This window comes from Macaca fascicularis, chromosome 8 (genome assembly GCF_037993035.2).
Source record: "Macaca fascicularis isolate 582-1 chromosome 8, T2T-MFA8v1.1".
Taxonomy (NCBI): Eukaryota; Metazoa; Chordata; class Mammalia; order Primates; family Cercopithecidae; genus Macaca; species Macaca fascicularis.
Genome location: NC_088382.1, coordinates 57,385,833 through 57,405,549, shown reverse-complemented (window position 1 = coordinate 57,405,549; position 19,717 = coordinate 57,385,833). Strand labels below are relative to the sequence as shown.

The 19,717-nt window shown below is 40.8% G+C and overlaps 1 protein-coding gene across 47 annotated transcripts in view; it reads right to left on the bottom strand.

The window, feature by feature from the left end:
* The window catches only part of SPIDR (scaffold protein involved in DNA repair), a 484,346-nt gene that overhangs the window by 209,321 nt on the left and 255,308 nt on the right, over positions 1-19,717 (bottom strand). The gene's annotated exons all lie outside the window — the stretch shown is intronic.

Below are 19,717 nucleotides of genomic sequence, written 5' to 3'. Positions count from 1 at the left end.
TTGTTCTTTCTGTTATTGTATTCCACTTTTTCTCCCTACAGTTTTAATTGGCCATTTTATATGATTCCATTTTTTTCTTCTCTTAATGTAATAATTTTAGTTGTATGCCACATAATGGTGGTTCAGTCAATGGCAGACTACATATATGACAGTGGTCCCTTAAGATTATCACGGTGCTGAAAGATTCTTACCGCCTAGTGATGTTGTCCTGAGAAACTGACTAATAAGGCTTTCTTGGAACTGGAACAGGAATGCATACATCAAGAAGAAGTAAGAGAAAAGGAAACTGCAGGAGAAGAAACAGAAGTAGAATCTTGGAACTGGAACAGGAATGCATATATCAAGAAGACGTAAGAGAAAAGGAAACTGCAGGAGAAGAAACAGAAGTAGAATCCCCAAGAAAATTCCCAGTGAAGGGTTTAGCAGAAGCTTTTACAGACCTCAATACGCTCCTTAAAAAGTCTTCTGAAAACATAAACCCCAGTACTAAAAGATTTTCATTAATGTTGAGGAATGTTCACGGTGTGTTCTCTGCTTATAAGCAAATCTATGATGATAAAGCAACAAACCAACTGATCCATCATGGATATATTTCTAAAAGGAATGACATCTCCTGAAGAGGAGCCTCAGGCAGGTCCTTCAGGAAGTTTTCCTGAAGAAAAGAATTGTCATAGGAAATGACAGCTCCATTCACATTATTGCCCATGAAGGCCAGCCAGTGGGGCAAGTTGTAGAGGCAGAAGACAGTGTGACATTGATGATCCTGACCCCGTGTAGGCCTAGGTTAATGTTTGTGTATCTCGGTTTTTAGCAAAAAAGCTTTACAAGTTTTTTAAAAAGGTTGGGCACAGTAATTCATGCCTGTAATCCCTTTGGGAGGCCAAGGTGGGAAGAACACCTGTGCCAGGAATTTGGGACCAACCTGGGCAACACAGCAAAGAACATTTTTAAAAAGTAGCTGGGCGAGGTGGCACATGCCTGGAGTCCTAACTACTTGGAATGCTTAAGTGAGAGGGTCACTTGTGCCCAGGAGTTTGAGGCTGCAGTAAGCCATGACTGCGCCACTGCACTTCAGTCCGGGGGACACACGACCTTGCCTCTTAAAAAAAAAAGTTATAAAAAATTTTGTTTTAATAGAAAAAATTTTTAAAATAAGGATATAAAAATATTTTTGAAATAATTTTGTACAACTGTACTATGTGTGTTATAAGCCAAGTATTACTACAAAAAGATAAAAAAGTTAAGAAAAATTAAGTTTATGAAGTAAAAAAGTTACAGTAAGCTAAGGTTAATTTATTATTAAAGAAATGCTTTTTTATAAATTTAGTGTAGCCTAAGTGTTCAGCGTTTATATAAAGTCTACAGTAGTGCACAGTAATGTTCTATACCTTCACATTCCCTCACCACTCACTGACGGCTCCCGACCCCAGAACAACTTCCAGTCCTGCAAGTTCCATTCCAGGTAAGTGCCCTATAGAGAGGCACCATTGTTAACCTTTATACCATAGTTTTACTGTACTTTTTCTATGTTTAGATATGTTTATTTTTTTTCTGACACCATGGTTCTAAAGGTGTTTTGTTTTGTATTTGACACACAGTCTCGCTGTGTCACCCAGGCTGGAGTGCAGAGGCCCGATCTCAGCTCACTGCAACCTCCACCTCCCAGGTTCAAGTGATTCTTGTGCCTCAGCCTCCTGAGTAGCTGGGAGTACAGGCGAGTGTCACCACACCCAGCTGGAGTTTCACCATTTTGGCCAGGCTGGTCTCGAACTCCTGGCCTCAAGTGATCTGCCTGTCTCAGCCTCCCAAAGTGCTGGGATTAACAGACATGAGCCACTGCATTTAGATATGTTTAGATACACAAATATTTATCATTTTGTTACAGTGTTCTATGGTGTTCAGTATAGTTACATGCCGTACAGGTATGTAGCCTAGGATCAGTAGTCTATACCATACAGCCTCAATGTGTAGTAGGTTATATCACCTAGGTTTGTGTAAGTGCCCTTATGATGTCTGCATAATGATGAAATCACCTAATAATGCATTTCTCAGAACATATCCCCATCATTAAGTGATATATGATTGTACTTCCTTTTTTACTTTTTTATGTGGTTCCTCTTGAGTTTGATATGCATTTAAAAGTAATTTAAGTCCACTTTTAAATAACACTATGCCACTTCCCGGGTAGCACAAGTACTTTACAATAACAAAATATTTCTAATTCCTCCTTGTATCTCTTATAATATTGCTGTCATTCATTTCATTTATACATGAACTATGACCACTGAATGCATTCTAGCTATTATTTTAAACTAACTTATCTGTTAGATCAACTGAGGTTTTATTTTACCTACATTTATTCCTTCACTTATAATCCTCCTTTCTTTATATAGATCTCCATTTCTGACCTATATTATTTTTCTTCCTTTTAAATAATTTCTTTTAACATTTCTTGCAAGGTAGCCTTAGTATTGACAAATTGTCTCAGTTTTTGTCTGGGCTAGTGTTTTATTTTTCTGTCCTTTGAAGGATATTTTTGCTAGATATAGGATTGTAAGTTGGTGAGTTTTCTACTTCAATACTTTACTTTTATTTTTTATTTTATTTATTTATTTTTTGAGATGGAGTCTCGTTCTGTTGCCCAGGCGTGCAGCAGTGCGATCTCGGCTTATAGCAACCTCCACCTCCTGGGCTCAAGTGATTCTCCTGCCTCAGTCTCCCGAGTAGCTGGGATTACAGGCGTGTGCTACCATGCCTGGCGAACTTTTTGTATTTTTAGTAGAGATAGGGTTTCATCATATTAGCCAGGATAGTCTTGATCTCCTGACCTCGTGATCCTCCTGCCTCAGCCTCCCAAAGTGTTAAGATTACAGGCCTGAGCCACTAGGCCCAGCCTCCTTTAATACTTTAAATATTGTGCTACATCTTTTAGTGTGCAAGATTTCTGAAGGGAAGTCTGACGTAATTCTTATCCTTCTTCCGCTATAGGTGGTATGTTTCTGCCAGCTCCCCCTCTGGTGTTTTTTATTCGTCTATAATTTTCTGCAGTTTAAGTATGACATGCCTAAGTGTAGATTTTGTTTTAGATATTGTTTTATTTATCCTGTTGCTGTTTAAGCTTCCTGAATCTATGGTTTGGAACATATCATTAATCTGGAAAAATTCTTTTTTTGACTTCCTGTCTTTCCTCTCCTCTGGTATTCCCATTACATGTATGCTATACCTTTTGCAAATGTCCCACAGTTCTTGAATATTATGTTCTGTTTTTTTCTTTTACTCTTTTTTCTTTTTGTATTTTAGTTTTGGAAGTTTTGGTTGACATTTCTTCAAGCTCACGAATTCTTTCAGTGGCCATGTCCAAGTCTACTGATGAGTCCATTGAAGGCATTCTTCACTTCCGTTATGGTGCCTTTGGTTTCTAGGATTTCCTTTTGATCTTTCCTAGGGTTTCCATCTCTCTCCTTTACCCACCTTTTCTTGCCTGTTTGTCCAATCTTCCCTTTAAAGCCCCCAGCATATTAATCTTAGGAATTAAAAAAATTCTTAGTCTGATTAATTCTAACATCTCTGCAAAATCTGAGTCTGGTTCTAATGCTTGTTCTGTTTCTTCAAACTGTGATTTATTTGTCTTTTAGAATACCTAGTAGTTTTTTGTTGTTGAAAGCCAGACATGACATATTATGTGAGACAGACTGCAGTATAAAGATCTTTAGTGTAAGGTTTTAAAATTTCACTTTTTAAAAAACTTTTATTCCTTTTTCATTTTACATGAGATATGTATTTAAACAAGCAGATGCTGGACTTGAAGGGGAAAGTATCAAGGATTCCTTTACTCACTTTTTTTTTGTAAAGACAGATTGGCCCCATGTGAAAAGCTATATAGAAAAAAGTGATGAAACTGTTCTTGGTTTTACAACGATTTATTTTTAAAAATTACAATTATCCAGTGGAACAACATATGTGAGGTTTGTTATTATCATGTTGTTGCTGTTGATGAAACAGGGAGAGTCCTGGAACAGAAAGATCAGAGCTGGATGAGCAAGCCACTAATGGAGAGTCTTTCCACAGAACCAGTATTTTCCCCATCCACTTCTCCATGAGATGTCAATCAAGACACACCATCTCAAAGTAGATAGTTTTTTAAAAAAGATACACCACTGGTAAAAGTAATTTAGGAAAGCCAGAAAACAATGACAGCAATATGCTTGTGTGCCTTCACCATTTCACGTCCAATAAAAGAATAGTAGCTCTCTGTCCAAAGATGGAAATAGAAAAATAAAACAGTAGCCCACAGGCAACATCTGGTGAACCTAACCAAGACTGGCACCAGTGGGGGCCATCTGGCGAACTATACTGATCCTATGCTGATAGCCAAGACAACACCTACAGAGGCTACATCTGGTTGACCTGGCGACTTTAATGATGGGCTGTCTTTTATTGTTTGCTATAGGGCTTTCCAAAGCTACCATTTTCTCTGGTGTCCATGTTTTTGTCTCTCCTGTTATCTTTGGGTTTCTCTACAGCCTTCTTTTTAAATAAGGTCTGAGGTGCTCAGTTCTTTCCGTTTTGTTCCTCTGTTACTACACAGGAGCCTTGCTGATGTGGTGGTATGGTATCAGGGTATGGGAGGTGTTCCATAGTCCTATGACGAGGTCTAGCTCTTTAGTAAGCCCACTGTGCCTCTGGGCTGTGATCTTGACAGGTGCTTCAGAGCTTTTTTCTCCCCAGAGAAACAGGAAAGCGGGAGGAAATCTGGAGTTGGTGTTGGTGTTTTTCCTTCCCCCCAAGTTAACTGGGCTCTGATAAAACCCCAATTGGTTAGACTCTGGTAAAATAGTTTATCTTGAGGGCTGAATGCTCCATTTACTGTTAAATGGCTACCTTTCCCTTCCCCCGATACAAGCACAACGGGTTGTTCCCTGATCTTCACAGTGAGAAACTAGCAGGGTTCCTAGACATAGAATGTAAAACATAAAACAAAAGTGTGCCCACTCTCCCCAAGACAGGACCCCCTGGAGTGTAACTTGCAAGCTTGTCCACACCAAGCCTCTGGCAATGTGTCAAATAATTGAAGTTTTCTTAGGCTGGTTCTGGGTTCCGCTGGATACTTCTGCTCCAGGTCTTTTGCTCTGGAAAGCTGTGATTCTCTGTTTATTTGCCTGTCGTTTGCTCCAGTTTGGGGGGCAGTTGTTTGTTCTGTGACAATTCTCTGATGAAGCTAAAAAACATTGAGTTTTAGTTTGTTCAGCTTTTTCTTATTGTGAAGATAGGAGTGACAACTTCCACCTGCCTTACATGCCAGACTAGAAACCAGAAGTCAGAACCTCCTGCTTTGGACTGCTTCATTTTTATCTATTTAAACACTGTCTTGTTACAGTTCCTGGATGTTCAGTTGCCACATCCCTGCAGCACCCTGCAGTTAGCTCTGGGAATCTCCTCAACGGTTTCATTTCTGTACATTTGGTTCCTCTAAACACCAGGCAGCTGAATGCACATAAAACAGCCAAGAAGAAGCTGGGTTCATTTTTTTCTTTTTGCTCATGGTCTGCCACTACGTGACAGTTACGTGGTTTTTAAGGCTTCTTAGCCAATAAAGAGTAGATTTTGCTCCCTGTGACCAAAATCCATGCCTTAAATTTTCTGATTTCTCTCTTAGCACCTAGCAAAGTAACAGTAAGGTAGCAGGACTCCACTCTTTGTTAATAGTAAACTCAAAATTTATTGATGTTTAATCTGGCTCTAATCCAATGGACCAGACCAGAATTAAATAACCAAGAACGGTGAGAAATGCACATGTTGTGATGTCAGCAAGGTCACTTGCTGACCCCAGGCATCATTGCAATGTTCCTTATTTCAGTACTGGGTGCACTGCCTCAGTGTGAGGAAGCCAAGCCTGGGAACAGCCCCACAACAGAACATCTTTCCTCTCTGTCCTTTCCACAAATTCAGAGGCTCTAAGTTTAACTCAGGGGAATACAAGATTCCTAAGGACACATAGGCTGATGCCACTATATGCTTCTGGATTCCTTCTGATCCACACTCAAGTTTTGCCAGGTATCTTAATGAGGTGGCTGGAACTACACTGAGAAGACTGCATCACATTTTCTACAACTGCAGGGAAAATGGGTAAGTCCCCGACACTTCCCACAAATCTAGACAGCAAGTACACAACCTGGTGTTCTCTCAGGACAATTCAATAGGCACGGCCAGCTCCAACTAGCCAGCAGTGCTACCACCTTGTGACTTTTTTTTTTTTTTTTTGAGGTAGGGTCTCACTCTGTCACCCAGGCTGGAGTGCATTGGCTCCTGGGCTCAAGTGATTATCCTGCCTCAGCCGCCTCAGTAGTTGGGACTAAAGGTGTACGCCACCACACCTGGCTAATTTTTGTATTTCTGGTAGAGACGGGGTTTCACCATGTTGGCCAGGCTGGTGTTGAACTCCTGACCTCAAGTGATCTGCTCACCCTGGCCTCCCAAAGTGCTGGGATTACAGGCATCAGCCACTGCGCCTGGTGGTGACCTCTTTTTATAAGTTCTTTCTTCATACAGAAAACTTTGGAAACAGGGAGAACATAAAATTTTCTAAATTTTCACCTATGTTTGTTAAAGAAAAAGAAAGTAGACTATTCAGTTAGTAATGCCATAGCTAGAACCATAAAAAGAAAGACACTTTTTTTGTTTGTCTGTTTTCCAGGCTGTCTCCTATTCTGGTAAATGGAATATCAGGATTCTCCACAGAATCCTGTGACGACAAGGCAGCAAGCAGCTGCCCTTTGGTACGGCATGTAAATGAACTCAGTCACCTCCTGGGTTTTCCCCTCTTCTTTCCCTGCTCTTTAGGAGGACACAGAATCATAGGGAGTAACGAGCTGAAGTTTGCTCTGTACTTTAACAGCAGGCAGGAAGCCAAACTGCAAATACAATGACCAGATTCAGTTTTACAAGCAAACACTGGAACTGAATTCACCCTAGTCCGGGAAGAATGCCTCGGATCAGAACTAGCAGGAAATCCAATTCAAAACAGGGTGTGTCATCCCTAATTCACAGTGTGGCCTTTACACCTTTCATGAAGTCCTTTGGAAATAAAAGCTTCCTTCTGTAAAAGGTCTCCCCTAAAAACTACATTTTACTAAATTGTATCAGAAATATTTTGCAGGAGATGTCTGAATTCCCAACACCAGCACCCTTGGTACAAAATGTTAGTTCCACTATTTCTCCTTTGAATATTGATTAAAGTTTTAGAATTTATTAATAATTACTTAATTCTCCCAATTCCCTTCCAACCTCTGAGTGTTCTCTGATATCATGTAGTAGCAACTCCCTTCTTGTTCTCTGGGTCACTTGAATAACTTAATATGAAAATGCTTTGAGACCTTCAGAGAATTAGGCCAGTGGCATATTTTGGCCCAGGCATCCCCAAGATGTGCCAGGAGGTTTACGTGCCTGTCTCTCTGCCTCCAGCTGGCCAGGGTTGTCCCAGGGCTCTGAGGAGGAACACACGCAAATGCTGAGAGTCTGCAGTTCCTCGGAGGTGGTCAGGAGAGGTCAGGACCTGCTGCCCATGGCTGACCCACCAAAATGGTGCTGTGACTATAGGATACCAGAGGGGCTGCAGTTAGGCATGTGAAATAGTGAGCCACATGCCAGATATACACATTTTAATCTGGATATACATGGGAGGAGAGTATATGAGAAATGATGAAGCACAGGCTTCCTAAACTGGTTTAGAAGAGGAGGAGGAGATTTCTCAGCCACACAATGACAGTACTTTTTATGTTAATTCTTAGTTTGCATAATCTAGTTTCAGGTGGAGAGTTGCCTGATTTACCTAATAAAATACAGGATGCCCAGGTAAATGTAAATTGCAGATAAACAAGTAATAATTTTTTTTAGTATACATGTGCCTAGTAGTTTATAAAAAATTCACATTTACCTGGCACCCTTTATTTCATTTGGTAACCCAACTCAGGTGTCAATTCTAAATAATTCATCTCTAAAATAACTTTTAGTGGTATTTTAGAAGCTACCACACCAGGTATCCTTCTGACACTTCAGGACGCTTAATCCGTCATTGTGTTTTTTCATGAGTGTATGGACAAAACTGGCATCTCCTCACCTCATACAGGAAAACAGAGAGGCCTGCAGTTCTGTGGGAAGACTTCAAAACAGCTCTCAAAAACTAAAATTGTATCACCAGAGAAACTGGGTTATGTAATGGTGCATACCACACTTCTGTTTTCCTGAGGAAGTTAGCACTTCTTATTGAGAAGGCTGCGGCCTGATCGTGCTGTTATCACCACTAAAAAACAAAAATCGGTGAGGCCCCCCAGAGGCTGCCCAGCACTATATAACAGAGAAAAGAGGGGCAGGCCTGGGTGCAGGGTGGTCAAATCCGTGATCCAGCCTGACCCCCATCACCAGCCGGCAGGGAGACAGACTCACAATGAAGATAAAACAGAGCTGCTGTACTGGCTGGACTTGAGGTGGTTTATCCAAGTTGGCACTACATCGAAGGACTTCTAAAAAGCTCAAGTGATAGTTACACCTATGTACTCTCCACATTCAGCAGGCCTTTTCCCTTAAAACATGCATAATCTTCAAACGTCCCTGACCAGGTGGAAATGCAACTTTCTTCCAAGCCACCTTCTCAGTCCACACTAGTCCATACTTGGCTACAGAACTGATGTTTGTGGCCACAATCCTACTAGAAACCACCTTTGGGTAATATCCTTATCTTGTTGATCTGGTTAGGGTCAAGTAAAACGAAATAGGTTTTCAATCAAATACTAAGAAGCTCACAAAATGGAATTTAGGTGAAAACACACCAAAGTAGTATTAAAGTTCAAATTCCAAAAGAAATACTTGCATTAAAAAAGAAAAGTCACGCATGGTGGCTCTCTATGCCTGAAGTTCCAACAATTTGAGAGGTGGGAGGATCGCCTGAGCCTGGGAGGTCGAGGCTGTAGTGAGCCGAGATTGTGCCCCTGTACTCCAGCCTGGGGGACAGGGTGAAACCCTGGCTCAAACAAATAAAAATAATAATAATAACAAAAATAAAGAAGAAAGAAGGAAAGAAGGAAAGAAAGAAAGAGAAAGAAAGAAAGAAAGAAAGAAGAAAACCACACACACACACACACACACACACACACAGATCACTTTAAATCTTTAAACTATTCCTTTTAAAACAATGTGACAGAAACATCATCAGGTTACTAGGGATTTCACAAATGATGCATAATATAGAGCTTTCTCAGAAACAGACTACCACCTAAAGAAAAAATAAAACCCATCCAAAACCAAGAATCCTAGGTAAATAAAATGCTTTTAGCATTAAAAACTAATAATAAAGATAGGTTTAAAAACCATGTTTTTAAAAATTCCAACAAATACTTCTTACTTTTAACTGTCTTTTTTAAGAGAGCAAAGCAATGGAATATTGTGCATCCCACACAGTGACAATGTGTGATTTTGGGTAGGAACACATTTGAACCCTAACCAACCTTGGCAGGAGGAGAGGGTGGGGGAGTCATTCGACCTGGGGTCACGCCAGTAACCAGGACATAGAGACTTCCTCTTTCCCTAAGAGCTCACAGGCCCTTCCCATTCCCACGCTGGCTCAGATCCTTCAGCAGCCTTTCCTGCTGCTGACAACCAAATGGAGAAAATAAATGAACTTTAAAACAGCTATTTTCTTCACAGATTTAGGGAAAGACACCATGCGAGGGAAAACACATGTGGGTAGATACAAAATACAGTCACATATTTATTGCGGATGCTGCAGAAACCCTGGAGTCAAAGCACATGCTCCACTGGTAAGAGTGGAACACAGCAGGAGAGGCCGACCCCTTCAGTATCACAGTTCTTTTTCTCCTGCTCATTTATATATTTCTTTTCTTCTTTTTTCTTTTTGTTTTGAGATAGACTCTCGCTCTTGTCGCCCAAGCTGCCAGGCTGGAGTACAGTGGCACGATCTCAGCTCACTGCAATCTCTGCCTCTCAGGTTCAAGTGATTCTCCTGCCTCAGCCTCCCCAGTAGCTGGGATTATAGGCACCCGCCACCATGCCTGGCTAATTTTGGTATTTTTAGTAGAGACGGGGTTTCACCATGTTGGCCAGGCTGGTCTCGAACTCCTGACCTCACGTGATCCGCCCGCCTCCGACTCCCCAAGTGCTGGGATTACAGGCATGAGCCATCGTGCCCAGCCTCATTCATATATTTCTAAGAACTAGGAACATACTTCATTAACACAAAATACTCCCCAATCTTGCTGATTAGATTTCAAAACTAACTGGAAGAATTCCAAATGCAAAACGGATTTCTCTTCTAAGCTGTCTTGAGTAGAGGAAAATAAAAAATAAGGAGTGGCTGGGCGCGGTGGCTCACGCCTGTAATCCCAGCACTTTGGGAGGCTGAGGTGGGCGGATCACGAGGTCAGGAGTTTGAGACCAGCTTGGCCAACATAGTGAAACCCTGTCTCTACTAAAAATACAAAAATTAGCTGGGCATGGTGGGGCATGCCTGTAATCCTAGCTACTCCAGAGGCTGAGGCGGGAGAATTGCTTGAATGGGGACCCGGGAGGTGGAGGTTGCAGTGAGCCGAGATGGCGCCACTATACTCCAGCCTGGGCGACAGAGCAAGACTCCGGCTCAAAAAAAAAAAAAGAGAAAAAAAAGAATCACAACAAAACGACTGGGTATTGTTTCTGTTATCTTCCATGTAGGCTCTGTAATTTCTTCATTTATAGCCACACGCATCCCATAATACCCAAGACAGAAATTTCTGGTATTAATTATTTGCTCTTAAGGAGAAAGCAGTAAAGAAAGGAAGAAATGTGAAACATGGTTATTACTAGTTGATTAGCCAAAGCATGTCCAATTAAATCTCTAGTAAAACTGAATGAAGTTGACCTAAATTTTCCCTTGGAACAGCCCGCTAGAAACCAGGAAGGGTTCAGAGGCATACATGGATCCCGTCCAATCTTTGTGATATATCACCCCATTCTTCAGAGCCTCTTGATTGTCAGACGTCTTGGATCCAACATTCATTCTCAAAATGGTACACATGCATTTTCCTCTAAAGAAGTGAAGCCTTTTTACTTCTCTTCAGAGCAAGGCCATGTCTATACTTACATTGACGCCATATGCAGCAGCAGGAGGAGGTCATGCTGAACACGCAAAGGGAAGGTCACAGTTCTGGAGTCATATCCCTGGAAAAGTCTTTGAGCCTCATCCAGTTTGTTAAGATTTTCTCAGGGCCATCAGCAAACCCTACTTTCATCTACAGATTATAGGATGACAAGATGGGGTTCTTTTGGGAAGTCATGCCTAGTGTCACACAGCTTTGTGATCCACTGGTGGTGGGAATTCAGCAAGTTATTTAACCTCAATGACTTCAGGTTCACCATCTGCAAATTTACAATAATGCCTCCCTTCCGTTTGTGTTAAGGATGAAAAGAAATAGCCTACACAAAGCATTAAATATAGTTGGCTTCTTTTTTGAAAGGAGTAAGTTAAGAATTTTCATGCCATTCCAGCACATGGTCTTGTGCTGCCAAAGATTAGACTGAAAGGGGTGGGAATTGGCTCTGGGGCTGAGAGAGAAAAATATTCATGCTACAAAGATACTGAAGGCTAGATTTTTAAATGAACAAACAACTCTTTAGCCAGACTTCTGGGAGCTTGCCTGACACAAGCATAAAATTAAACAATTCAAGTTTTGTTCAGTTCATATCAGACACTCGACATATACCAGTTTCAAAAGGAAGAAAAAAGCTGAATGGAACAGGTCCCTGCCATCCATGGGGCTTTACACATGTTCAACGGATCATTAACAAGCTGGGGGATCATTTAACGAGCCGGCTGATCGATACAGGAATGTGTACAGAGCTTATAAAATATTTGCCTCTCCGTGTTACAAGAGGTGTGTCACTAAAATTCCTGTTTATAATTTTTCAGAAAAACTAAAGATAACTAAGTGGGAATCAAATAATAGATACTCCATATTCAAATATAACTATATTATCTATAGTTAAGTTCAGGCTATAAGATTCTTGGTAGCTAACCCCTTTTCCTCCCATAGGATTCGGGATGAATTTGTGCTACACCAATTGGTATAAGGGCTTAATATAATGACGAGAGGTAGAATTTTAAAATCTGTCATACTCTATGCTCATTGACTAATTCAGTTGTCTTTGATCATATACCTTGTTTAAAAATCTTTAAAGATGTCTCCAATCAAGCATATGCATTTATAAATTAATCTTTTTTTATTTTGCAAACTTGCTATCACATATAATCAAAGTATCTTTTTTTGTTTGTTTTTTTGAGGCAGGGTCTTGCTCTGTTACTTAGGCTAGAGTGCAGTGGTGCCATCATAGCTCAGTGCAGCCTTGACCTCCTGGACTAAAACAATCCTGCCACCTCAGCCTCCTAAGTAGCAGGGACTACAGGCCTATGCCACCATGCCTGGCTAATTATAAATTTTTTACTACAGACAGGATCTCGCCATATTGCCCAGACTAGTTCTGAACTCCTGGTCTCAAGTGATCTTCCCTCCGTACTTTTGGACTCCCAAAAGTGCTGGGATTACAGGCATGAGCCACTGCACTCGACCAAAGCATCTTTTTAAAAACTTTGTTATGGGGTTTAAAAGAACACATAGTGGCCAGGCACAGTGGCTCACTTCTGTAATCCCTGCATTTTGGGAGACCGAGGTAGGTGTGTCACTTGAGGTCAGGAGTTTGAGACCAGCCTGGCTAACATCGATGAAACCCTGCCTCTACTAAAAAGACAAAAATTAGCTGGGCATGATGGCATGCGCCTGTAATCCCAGCTACTCAGGAGGCTGATGCAGGAGAATTGCTTGAACCCAGGAGGCAGAGGTTACAGTGAGCTGAGATGGAGCCACTGCATTGCAGCCTGGGCAACAAGAGCAAAACTCTGTCTCCAAAACAACAAAACAACACCACCACCACCACCACCACCACCACCACACATAGCCAGGTCAGAGAACTGTCCACTCTATCATTTTCTTGATCATATGTACTTGGCATTATTAAATTATTTCCAACGTATAGTTCTTTACAGGAATCTTAGAGCTTGAGTTTCAAAGGTTTCACCAATTATTCACATTTCTTCATTTTGCTAACATAAGACATTAAAAGTAGCATAAGACTTGAGGCTGGGCACAATGGCTCACGCCTGTAATCCCAGCACTCCGGGAGGCCGAGGTGGGTGGATCACGAGATCAGGAGACTGAGACCATCCTGGCTAACACGGTGAAACCCTGTCTTTACTAAAAATACAAAAATTAGCCGGGCGTGGTGGCAGGCGCCTGTAGTTCCAGCTACTTGGGAGGCTGAGGCAGGAGACTGGTGTGAACTCGGGAGGCGGAGCTTGCAGTGAGCCGAGATCGCGCCACTGCATTCCAGTCTGGGCAACAGAGCGAGACCCCATCTCAAAAAAAAAAAAAGTAGCATAAGACTTCAGTGATATAACAACATGCCCTACCACCCCAGTTCTAGCAAGTGGCTGTCACCAGATGTAAGGCTCTGGTGTGAGTGTGCTCCTGTTTCCCAATGCCTTCAGCACAGCGTCTAGACACATAATGGGACCACCATAACATTTCTTGGTCAAATAAAGAGAAAAGCATCATAAATCAAATAAAAATATTTGTTTCAAATACTTCAAAAAGGAAATGCTATAAACATTTCTACTCTTCTTTTTTTTTTTTTGAGACGGAGTCTCGCTCTGTCGCCCAGGCTGGAGTGCAGTGGCGCGATCTCGGCTCACTGCAAGCTCCGCCTCCCGGGTTCACGCCATTCTCCTGCCTCAGCCTCCCGAGTAGCTGGGACTACAGGCGCCCACAACCGCACCCGGCTAATTTTTTGTATTTTTAGTAGAGACAGGGTTTCACCGTGGTCTCGATCTCCTGACCTTGTGATCCGCCCGCCTCGGCCTCCCAAAGTGCTGGGATTACAGGCGTGAGCCACCGCGCCCGGCCACATTTCTACTCTTCTAACAGAGATAATTAGGTGACCCCCAAGGCAAAATAGTTACCATTGCAAGAATGTTGTAGCCAATTAAATGGAGCAGCAGTTTCTATAATTTAATTTCTGTTAATAAGTTTCTGAATATTATAATAAGCACATCACAAGAATATACCTGAACTTTTAGGATGCTTGCATGTCTAGCATGAGGTGAAACTGGAACTAACAAAGTGCCTGGCTGCTGTACCAGACCAATGTATCTATGAATTGCCACCCATGCACTTTTTCATGTGGAGAATATCTGTGAATGCTCACTGGATAGCCTACAATTACTTCAAAATATTTTTTAAAAGTATTAACAACCTTAGAATTTAAAGTAAAAACTCCAACTACAGAATGTAGATTAGTTTAGTGAAAGACATTAGAATGAGAAAGAAAAGCTATAACACAATGAAATAGAATATAGAGTCAAGAACTCTTACGATGTATAGGAATATAACATACGATAGGAGAAGCATTTAAAATCAGTGAGGGAAAATTATTCAGAAAGTAGTGCTGATAAAATTGTTTGAAAAGTAATTAGAATTAATCTCTACCCTCAAATGATACATCAAAATAAATTTCAGATGAATTAAAGTTAAATACGAATAATGAAACCATGAAAATTAGCAAATTTTTCATTGATTTCATGATTACAAGATGTTCTCACTGTGAATAATTTCACAAACTTCTTTTCAAATTATTTAATGCCTACATATTATTGATAGCTTTAGGTTAAAAGTATGTTTTCTGAGAAAACTACAATCAGGATAGGTGAACATAATCATTTTGGATACTTAATGAATTTGATACAAATATATCAACAGAATATTGTGTAGACAGACCAGCTAATGAGGGAGGAGGCCACTCGTTTCTGAGCCCTCAGGGATCAGCAGCCTCAGGGACATCTGTGGTCATGGATATGCACCTCATATCAAGCAACCAGTGTCTGCGGGCACAGGGAGGGCTGGTATTAAGAGTATAAAGGATTGATGAGGAACTCTCTGTATCTTAGTAGCAGACTTCTATTTCTTTTCTTTTTTTTTTTTTTGAGACAGAGTCTCGCTCTGTTGCCCAGGCTGGAGTGCAGTGGCCAGATCTCGGCTCACTGCAAGCTCCGCCTCCCGGGTTTATGCCATTCTCCTGCCTCAGCCTCCCGAGTAGCTGGGACTACAGGCGCCCGACACCTCGCCTGGCTAGTTTTTTTGTGTTTTTTAGTAGAGACGGGGTTTCACTGTGTTAGCCAGGATGGTCTCGATCTCCTGACCTTGTGATCCACCTGTCTCGGCCTCCCAAAGTGCTGGGATTACAGGCTTGCGCCACAGCACCCGGCCGCAGACTTCTATTTTGCAAGTAATAGTAATAGTTACTTTTTTAAGTGGGGGTATTTCATAATTTAAAGGTGTATCTGCCAGGCACAGTGGCTCACACCTGTCATCCCAGAACTTTGGGAGGCCTAGACGGGTTGATCACTTGAGGTCAGAAGTTCAAGACTAGCGTGGCCAACTTGGTGAAATTCTGTCTCTATTAAAAACACAAAAAATTAGCTGGGCATGGTGGTAGGTGCCTGTAATCCCATCTACTTGGGAGGCTGAGGCAGGAGAATTGCTTGAACCTGGGAGGCAGAGGTTGCAGTGAGCCAAGATTGTGCCACTGCACTCCAGCCTGGGTGACAAGTCATTAGGGAAATGCAAATCAAAACCACAATTAAATACCACTTCACACCCATTAGAATGGCAATTATCAAAAAAAGAAAATAACAAGTGTTGGTGAGAACATGGAGAAACCGAAACTCCCATGCATTGATGGTAGGAATATAAAATGATGCAACCTCTGTGGAAAACAATATGGCAGTTCCTTAAGAAGTCAAACCATAAAATCCATCAATTCCACTCCTAGATCTATAGCCGAAAAAAAATTGAGAGCAGAAACTAAACAGATACTTGTATACTTATGTTCACAGAAGCATTATTCACAGAGTAGTCAAGAGGTGAAAACAAATCAAATATTTCACAGGATGAACACATGAATGGATAAAAAAAATATGGCATATACATACAAGGAAATATTATTCAGCCTTAAAAAAGGAAGGAAATTCTGACACATAATGTGGATGAAACTTTGAAAACATTATGCTAACTAAAATAAGCCAGACACAAAATAACAAATATTGTATGATTCTACTTAAGAGTTACCTAGAATAGGCACCTTTATACAGGTAGAAAGCAGAATACAGGTTACTAGGGACTTATGGGGAGAAGAAGGAGTTAGTGTTTAATGGGTACCAGAGTTCATGTCGGGGATGATGAAGAAGTTTTGGAAATGAAGAGCGGTGTTGGTTGCGCCACATTATGATTGTAGTTAATACCACTGAAAATACATCTAAGAATGGTTAAAATGATAATTTTTATGTTATGCATATTTTACCACAATTTTTTTAAAAAGCATTTCATGAAGCTGGGTATGATGGTTCATGCCTGTAAACCCAGCACTTTGGGAGGCCGAGCCAAAGAACTAACTACTTGAGCCCAGAAGTTCAAGACCAGCCTGGGCAACAAAGGAAGACTTTGTCTCTTAAAAAACAGACATTGGCCGGGCACAGCGGCTCATGCCTGTAATCCCAGCACTCTGGGAGGCCGACGTGGGCAGATCACGAGGTCAGGAGATCAAGACCATCCTGGCTAATATGGGGAAACCCTGTCTCTACTAAAAATACACAAAATTAGCTGACATGGTGGTGCGCGCCTGTAGTCCCAGCTACTCAGGAGTCTGAGGCAGGAGAATCACTTGAACCCGGGAGTGGAGGTTGCAGTGAGCGGAGATCGCACCACTGCACTCCAGCCTGTGCGACAGAGCGAGACTCCGTCTTAAAAGAAAAAAAAGGCATTTCATGGACTGTATGTGTATACACAAAAAAGCTTACAGAGGAAATGTATTTCTGCCTCAAAGAAGAGCAATTTCATTTATTCAGTCAACAAATGTATTACGCTTATGAGATCTGCATAGAAAACAGTTCAGACAATTTAGACCTAGAATTTCGTACAGTATTGGGAATGAGACAAAATATAATAAAGTCCTGTAAGTGCTATTATACAGCCATATATGTCACTATTCCAGTCCTAAGATTTGTAGATTAGCCTCCCAAGGGGATTGGGACACTTCCCAAGGATCCCTGGGAACAGTGGCAGGCCCTAATTATACCCCGTCTTCATCATTTTCAGTCTTTTCTATACCAGAGGACATCAAAGCTAAGGACAACAACATAACAGTATTCAGTTGGTTCTCAGACAGAATATTAGGTAGATGTTCACAAGGTTCTTCTTTGCTAAGTGTTCGGAGAACATACACTTAAAAAAGCAGAGAACAATCCTTCATATTTTGAACTATGAGCTTAATTCTGTTAGTAATTCCTCATAAGCACCAAAATAGGTCACTGGTTTCTTTAGCAGAAGATCTTTTAGCTGAAGAAACTGGCAGATAGAAAGTTTAAGTAATGGACTATTGTCAGAAAGCACACTAGAATCAGCTGAAGGCTAGTGGGGGTCAGATGTGCAGGTTAAGCCTCCATAGCACAGTGTGGCCCAGCCCCCCATTTCCATCCCCTACCCTGCACTGGGACTTCTGTTCAAAAGGAGGACATGTGCTCTTCCTTTTGTTGAACTTTAAAGAAAACAGGAAATCGTGTTTAAAATAATTTCTATGGTTTTGTGAATCTTCATGATTAACAAATAGTCATTCAAATTCTTCAGGAATGATGAAAAATATAAACCCAGAAACATAAGGGTAGAATGTTTTTGAAAAGCATAGCCTTTTACAGCCTTTAAAAGCAGTCAGAGGTGCTTGTGAAACCATGTGTGCTGTTTTGAGTGTTAGCCTCAAAGCATATACAAATACAATTTGTAGTATACTGTTTATTTGTTTTTACTTTTCATATGTCTGAATATCAGTCACCTACATACTTATATCTCCCTTATCTCCCTCATCATATTCTGGTTTCTATTTTTTATGTCTCTCCTAACATTGCCTATTCAAATTACTTTCAATCAGTAACTTGTGACAGCCTCAGAATCACATCCAAAAAACCAGTTCCACAGACTTTAGCACAGATTTGAGTATACCCCTCTTTTATGCCTCACTGTTTTCTTAGATTTCTACCGTAGTAACTGAAAAGTAACACTATACATATTTCTGTAGACACATCCTCTGCAGTGGCCTCCCAGCGCCTCCCTCCCCTCAAACAGGTAACAAGGAGCACACCTTCCTCTTCTCCATGTCGTCAGCGCCAACACAGAGCAGTGAGTGCACGCTTGTAGAATTGATAGATAAGTGCATTTGGGATATATTAACTTTATGAGCCCAGGGATGAGTTTAGGTGGTGAGTTTTTGTTTTAGAAATCCCTGTTCCAAACCCAATCTAGCAGTCATTTCTATACCAAATGAATGAAAAAAAACTCAATCAGTAACTTCAGAGTCAGACAATTTAATGAACGTAAAATATACAGGACAAAAGCAGGCATATTAAAGGCAACAAATCCTAGTTTTCCTCTGCACTCCTGTCAGCTAATACTTAAATTGTTATTATTAGATTCAGGGACTTTTGATCACAGACACAAAAGGTGCAATGCCATGGACCTTTTTCTGCAGCACTCTCCTGAATGCAAGCACTATGTTACTTTCACATTATAGAGCCCATGGTGAGTCACCAGCCACAGCCCAAGAAGGCACATGGTTCACCTGTGGGCAAGAGGCAGAGAGAACAACAGTAGGGTGACTATAGCAAAAACAACCTGTTTTTCAAATTCTAATAATAGACGGTAGGAAAACACACATTTAGACACACATCTAACCCTAGAACTTGTAGCCATTTTAAAGTTATTAACATAGATCCCATGCCAAGCAACAGTCTCTCCTCCACCCTCACCCTTATATCTAAAAATAAAATGAAACATTACAGCTACATATTTTGCTTGCCTCAGCCAATAGCTCAAAAAACCCCCTCAAGTCCTACTGTTGCTGGATCAGTCCACTGTATACTATGAGTCAGCACTTCTCCACATTTCTGGAAATTCCTCACCAGCAACATGACCTACAAGAGGAAGCCAACTTTCCATTTCAATGTATAACAGGAAGTATTCAAACAGATTTCACCTAAACTGGAGAACTGTTGTTAATGTAACTGCTGTTACATCAGAATGAGTGCAAATCTACTGAAAGACATCAAGTTGTTTTTTTTTTTAAAGTATAATATTTTATTTTAAAATATAGACGTATAGATTGTTAATTAGCTAAACCAGTATACTGATTTTGAACAGAGGTATTTTAGTGGCTGGAAGGCAAGAAAAACACAAACTTTAAATTTAACTCAATTACTGTCCATTTTTCTATTGCATATATTATTGCAGAGTTGTAAGACTTGGGCAAAACCTGTTTGTTAAGAATCTGTTTTGTTTTGAATATATGGTTTGAGCAGTAATGTACAGAAATAACATTGGAAGTGTAAATATTTTGAGAAAAGACATTCTGCAGCAGATGCTAAAATAGAGTTTAACTCTCTCAATGATTGGCTTAAATTTGTTTGAACAGAACAAGCTATGTTAATAGATTACAGAGATTTTATACTTCAGAAGTGGTCTTTCAGAATATTAACAGATCTTAAAACGGCCTGTAGATTAACTAGAGGGTTATTTCA